Here is a 9,520-nt window from a genome sequence, read left to right as displayed (position 1 = left end):
AAGAAGAAAAAAAGAAAGAGAAAAAAAGGGGGGAAAAAAGAAAGAAAAAAAAGGGAAAAAAACAAAAAAGAAAGAAAAATAGGGAGGCGGGCAGCACTCAGGCAGGGATGGGCGTGGCGGGATCCACTGCCTCGGGCGGGAGCTCTGCCTCAGCGGTTGTGGGGAGGAGAGTGACGGCGCTCCAGTCCCTTCCTGCACCAAGCGCTGCTCCTCGCTTTTTTGGGCGTGTAAACTCCCCGTACCGGGGGCGCAGCCGAAGTTGGTTGCACTCTTCAACCCAGGGCAGTTCCAATCTCCAAATCCCTGTCCGTGCGCCCCGCTGAAATTGCCTTAGACACAGCTTCCCAGGCAACCCCCTGGGGGCAATTCCAGGCCCCCTGCCGAGCTCTGGGGGTGGAGTCAGAATCGCTGCTTCCTTCTCTGGGTCAGGCTGGCGCGCAGGGGCGGGGGCTTGCCTGCCGGGTGCTCTGAGCCGGAGCCCGCTGGAGTGAGGAAAACCGGGTCCCTCTATGGCTTGTCACCCGAAACACGAACTCACAGGCTAATTTCCCAGTTTTTAGTTCCTTGCCTTCCCTCTCGAGTCCCAGCCAGCCAGGGGCGCGGATGCCCGGGGTCTGCTCGGCTCTTTCAGGGGCCCCAGCCGCCCGGGAGCTACAATGGCGGCAGGCGCGCCACCGCTCTGAAGTCTAGCCTCCAGGAGTCAGCACAAAGAAGCAGTTTGTTTGCTCAGCCCCCTCCAGGACCATTTGGCGCGAGGGGACCTGGTGTGCAGGTATTTGGCAACTATGGTCTTTCTAACGGAGGTTTTTCTGTTTCGGACTCTCCTTTTCCCCTCTCACTCCCCGTAGATGGTAGAGGGGGATCGCCTCCCACCCTGGAGTGTCTGATCCCGGCCCGATTTTATCTTCCCCAGTTCGCACTCACGTTAGAAGTCTCTCTCAGTGGATTCTGAGTCTTTTTTTCTCCCAATCTCTCAGGTTTTGTAAGGTTTCCAATGGCTTCAGATCTTTTCTGTGTGATGTATGGGCGCGAGCAAGTACCGAGCTCCTTACTTCTCCGCCATCTTGCCCCGGAGCCCTATCTGGGCCTCATTTTATGTCCTTAATCCAGCCAATATGTCAAAGAGTAGTGGGGTAAAGGGGCTCACCTTTATTACTTTGTAAATTCTGCCGTATTAGTGGGAGCAATGGTCTTACTCTCATTTTTATATCTTAGTGCCAATCATATTATGCCTGAGTTGAAACTGAATCAGGTGGAGTCCCACTTTAACATCCAGTTATACTCTTAGGTGTCTAAAAGGGATCTGAGAGACCTATGATGATATGCAAAAACGCAAAAGGCCCCAAATTCTCATCACAGGAGTAATAAAATAAGAACTTGATACAAAGGCTTTTATTATTGTTCAGAAAAGTTATTATTCAGAAAAGTTAGGCTTAAGAACTTTGTTACAAATGAACATAGAACACTGCTTCCAATTTCTTGAAAACCAAGAAAAATTAGAGAAGCATGAAGGAAATAAGATTGTTTTATCTAAAAATACTGTTTTAATACACAGTGTTTTATTAGGAAAAAGAAACTTTTCAGGGCACCTCAGTTGAGAATCTGACTCCCTGTTTCAGCTCAGGTCATAATCCCAGCATCATGGGATCAAGCTCTGTGTCTGGCTCCGAGTGGAGTGTAGAGCTTACTTAAGATTCTCTCTCTCTCGGATCCTGAATGTTGAGAACAAACTGAGGACTGATGGGTATGGGAGTGGAGGGGAAAGGGGGTGATGGGCATGGAGGAGGGCACTTGTGGGGATGAGCACTGGGTGTTATATGGAAACCAACTTGACAATAAACTATTTATTAAAAAAAAAAACATGATACACTGAAAAAAAGAATAAAAAAGCATATATTGAAATAAATGAATTTTTGAATTAAAAAAGATTCTCTGTCTCTCTCTCTCTCTTCCTCACTTGCATGCTCTCTCTCTCAAAAAAAAAAAAAGGAAAAAACTTCCCCCCGGCACTGAGCACTAAGCTCTGGCAGACTCTAGATAGTAAAATGCAGACTTTCCCACTTATTTATTTGAATGTACTGGATTCTGCTAGCAGTTAGCTAGTTTAAGGACTTCAAAATAGCTTAGTTGGACTATCATTCACATAAGACATACAATAGTATTGATGAATCCCATTATACTACTTGGCAAAATAAGCTGGAGAGTTTATAGGACCTGCTTCAAAGAACTCAAGAAGTGTTTGGGAACAAGAATATGAAAAATCATCGATCATTAGAATTAAGCCAACTTCCTCATTGTTTCAATTGCATAATAAGTGGGAATCTCTAATTTTAGTGTCCAGGGTGATTGTTTCCACCCAGCTTTGGTGTTGTCCAGGGATATGAGAGGGGTAGCATGTTCCTCACAGTGGGTCTTAAACATGCAGAGTTTGAGCTAGACTCAGGTGAACTGGTGAGTTTAAGTTTTGCAGAGTGGAAGACAGAGAGAGCTTCCTATCTTCTTTCCCTGCTTGTGAGTTGTATCTCTTACCCAATGGGCTAGTCTCTGAGAAGAATCTGATGTTCAAGTATCCAGGATCTGACACAGTGCCTGACTAATAGTCCTTGCTGTCTATCGACTGAACAAATAAATCATAAATTTACTTGAGCACTGGTCAGAACTTAGCATTATTGTGTATACTTTCCCAGTGGGGAAAGCCTGCAGCGTCCCTGTTCCTACAGTATTCCACTCCATCACATATTAATCTCAAGTGCTTCCCTCCTTCCCCATCAAAACCTGTTCAGAGGAACACTGGTAATGTAAAAAAGGTAAAGAATCATATAAATTCACTTTTACAAAGGGAAAATAACAAGTAAGCTACCTTATCTTGCATCACTAAAACAGGACAAAAACCTATTTGTTTTAAGCTTTACTGCACAGATGTACTAAGAAGCAATTGTCTTTACAGTATTGTAAGGCAAAACCACTCACTCAATTCATTCAATGATCAATGGCAGAGATTTTCATAGTGAAGTCTATGGACTCATTACATAAGATTCACGGAGGATGCTTGGAAAAAACATGACTGTTTTGAATAATGGCCTCATTCAAGTCTACTGAGTGAGGTCTAGGAATCAAATGTATTTTTTTTTTTTTTTTTTACAAATAGTTTATTGTCAAATTAGTTTCCACATAACACCCAGTGCTCATCCCCACAAGTGCCCTCCTCCATGCCCTTCCATCCCCCCCCCCCCACATCCATCAGTCCTCAGTTTTTGTCAGCATTCAAGAGTCTCTCATGGTTTGCCTCTCTCCCTTTCCCCCACCATTTCTTTCCTTCTTCTCCCCCTTGTTCCTCCGTCAAGTTCCTTCTAATCCTCCTATACGTCCAAACATATGATATCAAATGTATTTTTTAATCAGCTCTGTCCTACAGGTTATTCTCATGCACATACAGTTTAAGAACCACTGTTTAATGGCATATAATGAATCTCAGCCAAAGATTTCTCCAGTATTTAAAAAGAGCCAAAGCTTCTAAACAAAACAAAACAAAAAATACAATAAAAAAGCAAAACAAAACAAATGAAAACAACAAAACCAATGCTGGTGCTGCCCATGAGACTTACCATAATCCATCTCTCCTCACAAAAGTAAGTGACTCTCTGTCCTGCAAGTCTCAAAAAAGGTCAGGCTCTTCACTTTTCATAACCTAATGGCAACATTGCCACTTGAACACTGGCAATCTAAGGCATCTGAGTCTTTCCACCGTCGATACTACATTATCTGCCTGTAGGCTGTCAACTCTCAAATATTTATGTTTTGCCCAAGTTGCTCTCCTTTACTTCAGGCTTGTAAATCCAACTGTTTACTCAATAATTTCACATTAGAGGTATAGTAGATATCTCAAATCCAACATGTCCAAAATGTTGCCCCAAATCACCTTTTCTAGACGCCCCCCCATCATTTCAATTATATTGCATAGGTCAAAAACCTGAGTCATGAAGTCATTCTTGACTGCTGTCTTTCATACATTTACTGTTAGGAAATTATGTTGTCTTTACCTTTAGAGAGAATCTGACATCCTTTCTTCTAGGCTCTTGTCTGTGCCACCAACACTATTTCAATAGCCTAATAACTTCTACCCTTCTGGTCAGACAAACTTGTTTTCAAATCCCAGTTTTGCCATTTACTACTTATTTGGATCTTGGACAAATTACTTGCCCTCTTTGGAGACTCAATTTCTTGTGTGTTTTGCTTCTTGTTACTTATCCAATCCCTAACACATAGTTGAAGCTTAATAAATATTTGTTGAATCAAATAATAAACTTGAAATAAGTTTAAAATATCAACTAATTTATATAAAATTCGTGATACACCACTAAAATGGTGACTGCCACTGATTTTTATTACAGATTTGGATTTATTCCTAAGTTTCTGGACTACCCTTGGGTGGTCTCTTGACTGGACATGATAAAAAATGTGGAGCTATTGGGTAGCCCATATTCCCTGTGGTTTTCTGTGAGAAACAGAGTAAGCTGATCTGACTGAGACAGATGAATGAAATGAATATGCACAGAGAAGCAGCAATGAAAGATGGGAAGGAACTCCATTGAATTATTGACCCATAGGGCTCAGTTATATTCTTGTCCTTGTTTTCTCTGAGGATCACTGTACCTTTGTGACAAATTCCTTTTCTTTCCCTACACTCAGATAGCTTTAGTAGGTTTCTAGTAATTGGAATCAGAATCTTAACTAGTAAAGATTTGATTTAAGGTGAAGGATAAAGAAGGAAGGACCTTCTTGGTCATACTGAGGAGATGGTGGGGTTTTCTAGTAAGGGATAAAAGGAGAATCTAGAGAAAGTTTGGGGTGGATGAGACAATGAGTTCAGTTTTATAAGTGTATGCTTTGAGATGTTTGTAGAATATCTAAATGGGCATATGTAATATACAGTTAGAACTCGGGCAGAATCACATGGAATGGGATGAATACATGAAAGTCAACAGCCTTGAGGGTAAAAATCACTGTTGTGAATAAAATCACACCAGAGAGGGTTTAGAATGAGAAGGGAGCCAGTGGCTGAGACCTGGGAGTACCAATATTGGAGGACAGGCATAGGAATGAGGTCAACTGGAGGAGAAAATCCACAGAAAAAGGCCACAAGTGATTAAGAAATGAGGGAGTAGTCAACAATGTTTGAGACTCCAAGAAATTAAATGCTATGAGGATTGAAAATTGCTCATTGGATTTTGCTGGCAGATAGTTGGTGATATCAGCAAGATCATTTTCAGTGGAATAATGGTGGAAGATTCCAGATTTCCAGGACTGAGGAACAAATGAGAAGCACAGTTTGTTAGATGTGGAATACATGCAAGGTGAGGCAATGAGTTACACTAACCATTGTAAAAACTTGGTTGTAAAAAGAGTTGTGGAATTGTAGAGAGTAGGTAATCTCAAGGCCAAGGGACAGAAAGAGTCATCTACCCGGCAAGCAGACCAAGTATTAATGTTGGATGGTCAGGGTACTCTCTCTTCTCAGGAGAGTGCTGGAGACACACACTACGAGCCAGGCTTACACACACACAAAAAATTGAACTGGGAAAAACCAATTTCCTTTCTTAGGAATTGATCTAGAATTCAAAAGGAAAACCTATCAGTTAGCAGTGGCAAAGTTAAATGATGCCATGGAGCTGCTAATGTGCAGGAAGAATAGAACTGATATAAGAGAAGAAGTAGGTGCTGCCATATGAATGGGAGAGAAAGGAGAGATCATGCAACTTGTTGCAAAGAAAAAGCTGCAAACAGTCAATGCCCAGAGATGCTGTGGTTTTTGACTCAATTTCAGTTCCTGTTCTAGGACTTCTAGATCACCTTAAGAAACACCCTTTATTCTTGAGCCAGTGTAAATGGGTCTCCTTCCCTTCAGTCAAACGAAGTTCATCAACTCTAAGAGGTGTTTTCAAATATTTTGAAAAGCCTATTATTTTCTAGGCTGTATCATCTCAGGAGAAGAAGTTGAGTGCTGTGGTTAGGAGATGCATTTAGATTTAGATAGTCAATGTATTATTTTTTTAATGTTTTATTTATTTCTAGGAGAGAGAGAGACAGCGTGCGCAGGGGAGGGTCAGAGAGAGAGGGAGTTACAGACTGAAACAGGCTCCAGGCTCTGAGCCGGCAGTCAGCACAGAGCCCGACACGGGGCTCGAAGCCACGAACCGTGAGATCATGACCTAAGCGAAAGTCAGACGCTTAACCGACTAAGCCACCCAGGCGCCCCGTAGATAGTCAATTTAAACCTTGACTCTGCCAGTTACACTTTATGTAAGCTTGAGCACTTTGTGTAACTTCTTTGGAGGGAGGTGTTTTCATCTGTAAAGTAAGGAAAATTATTTATGCTACATAATATGGTTTTAGTTTCTCACAAGAGAAAGTTCAATAGATCAATTATTTTTGTGTTATTATAAGCTTACAACTAGCTCTATTAGGTAGGTAGCTTTTCTCTTAAATTCATTTTTTTAAGCTTTAATGAGTTCCTTCTGGCATCAGCCTCTTCATAATTCATATATTTGCATTGTGTTTGGAATGACGAATATTAAAAAAATAACTCTCTAGCTTGTTACTAGTTGCCTTTTCTAGATCTTTTCTAGAAACATAGTTAAATAGAAGATATACTTTAAATTTTTAAAAAAATTTTAATGATTTATTTCCGAGAGAGAGAGACAACGTGAGCAAGAGAGGGTCAGAGAGAGAAGGAGATACAGAATCTGAAATAGGCTCCAGGCTCTGAGCTAGCTGTCAGCACAGAGCCTGGCACGGGGCCCGAACCCACGAACCACGAAATCATGACCTGAGCCGAAGTCAGATGCTTAACCGGCTGAGCCACCCAGGGGCCCAGAAGATATACTTTAAATACAATACTTAAATTACTTACATAATGGTGACTCAATTTTATATAAATAAAAGATCTTAATTATTAATTCACTCATTCATTCTTAAATTCCACAAATTATATATATATATATATTTTTTAAGTTTTAAAGAATACTTTTTAATGTTTATTTTTGAGAGAGAGAGAGAGAGACATAGCACAAACAGGGGAGGAGCAAAGAGAGAGGGGGAGGCACAGAATTTGGAGCAGACTCCAGACTTTGAGCTGTCAGCACAGAGCCCAACATAGGTTCAAACCCATGAACCATGAGATAATGACCTGAACCCAAGTCAGACACTTAACTGACTGAGCCACCCAGATGCCCCTACTTTTTTTTTTTTTTTTTTTTAAAGTGGGCTCCATGGGGCTTGAACTCACCACCCTGGTCTAGGATCAAGAGTTAGATGCTTAACTGAATGAGCCACCCAGGAACCTCTCTCCTTTACTCCACAAATATTTATCATGGTTCTCCTAGATACAAAGAGCAGTTAGGATCTATAGACAATTGAAGACTTATAAGGTATTGTGATTTAAGAATCTATACCTACTAAGAGAGATAGATGAATTCAAATCACAGAATGATATACAGATATAGATCTTGCTCAACTTACAGTGGGGTTACATCCCAATAAACCCGTCATAAGTAGAAAATAAAAGTTGAGAATGCATTTCAAACATCTAGCCTACCAAACATCACAGCTTCACCCAGGCTACCTTAAACATGCTCAGAACAGTATTGAACTCAGGTCCAATATGTTCACTGCACAACAGGCTAATAAGTTGAGAGACAGGGTATTGGGGCAAAGGAACTGACTTTATTTGAGAAATCCAGCTAACCAAGAAGATGTCAGACTATGTCCCAAAAAACCATTTTCCCATCACAGTGCAGGAAGAAGATTTTAAAAGGGGGAGAGAATTGGGGGGACAAAAGAAATCAGCTTCAGCTGCCACTTGGGCTTGAATAATCAGTTAATATAGGCCAGGTTCTTCCATGTTCCCTGAGAAGCTTTAAACAGAAGTGATTGCTATAAGCTTTACAATGTGCTTAGAGGCTGACATGCAGGGATGTGGTAATTATAGCTTAGTCCTGCTACAAATCCCTCCATCAGCTATTTCCTTCTGTTACATTACAGAACTAAAGGAAAAGGACATCATCTAGAGTCTAACTAGTTCCTACTGAACTGGGATGTCGGAGGGAGGTCATGGAAGTGAAACAACTGGACTTGTTTTAGAAAACTACTCTTACTACCCTTATTAGGTGAGGACTTGAAAACTGGGAACTGTCGCTCAGCAGATTTTTCCAGTTTAGAGCATCTCTTCACTATACAAATCATAATCAACTTGACAAACACATACATGCCTACTCCTAGTATAAGTATTATCAAGCTCATTTTAGCAATAAAGTGAATAGCATAAAACTTTTAAGGAAGCCTGAGGGATACATTTTCCACTGACTCACATGTCCATGAAGAAACTTCAGGTTATGTTTCTGATCTCTCAAATGGGGATCACTTCACCCAGCTGTGATATAGCCAAGGTTGCACCTTACCAAACTTAAGAGAGGATCAAGTGGTCACTACTATAGCATGTGATTCTGCCCTCATCTCACCAAGTTGTTGATCAGGTTCCTGTTCCCTCCAGGTCTTGAGTATCATGCGATTACCAGAAACGAGGGGCTGTAGTGGTTCATTGGGTAACTGGATCTAGTGGAAATAAACCCATGCATATTGTTTAATATTTAGCTTAAATTTTGAACATATAACATTTAATTCATGATTGATTTCAGAGGACAAGGAGGTGAAAACTGTAGCCTGGAAAGGTGTCTCATACACAATTTCAAAAGGGCTTTATCTTAGCCTGCTTCAGAGAGCTGCCCTTATCCTGAGAAGTGCAAAGGCAATGCTTTATCCCAAGTTAAGCTAGTCTCTTGACAAATTTTAGCTATAGTTTTGTTTTTTAAGGTATGAATCATCTTTTCAGGCTTTCCTGTACATTGAGCCTTCCAGAAGGAACATAGTCTCTGTATTAGTAAATCCTGGTTCTTCAGCTTGTTCTTCGTCTCTCACAGTATACTGTGGATAACTGGAGAGATCTATATGAGGTATCAGAGGGTCCTCAAAACAGTTTCTTTAGTAGCCTGTTTTGCCCCAGTGTCTGTTAGCGGATTTCCTTTAATTAGTTGGGTTTCCCCTTTTTGACATCCTGGATGATTGCCACCTCAGGTGTCTGTTGTATAGCCTCCAGTAGAGCTAAAATTTCCATGGAGTGTTTAACATCCTTATTGTTAGAGGTGAGCAATCTCTGCACCTTTCAAATGGCACTATAAGCATGCGCTATAGTGAGAGCATAGTGAGAGTCAGTATATATATTTACCTTTCAACAACAGACAAAAGCAAGAGCCCCCATTAGGGCCAATGATTTGGCCTTCTGAGCCAAGCTTCCTGGGGGAGAGCTGCTTGGCCTCAATTATCTCCAAGGGTCACCACAGCATATTCAGTCTTCAACTGCCCTCGTTCCATAAAGCTACTTCCATCCATAAACAGTTCCCAGTCAAGGTGCTCCAAAGGTTTGTCTGGAAGGTCTGGCCTGTTTTAATAGGCTAAGTCCACAATG

Source organism: Hyaena hyaena, unplaced genomic scaffold, assembly GCF_003009895.1.
Source record: "Hyaena hyaena isolate Hyena2069 unplaced genomic scaffold, ASM300989v1 scaffold_1803, whole genome shotgun sequence".
Lineage (NCBI taxonomy): Eukaryota > Metazoa > Chordata > Mammalia > Carnivora > Hyaenidae > Hyaena > Hyaena hyaena.
This window is presented reverse-complemented; position numbering follows the sequence as displayed.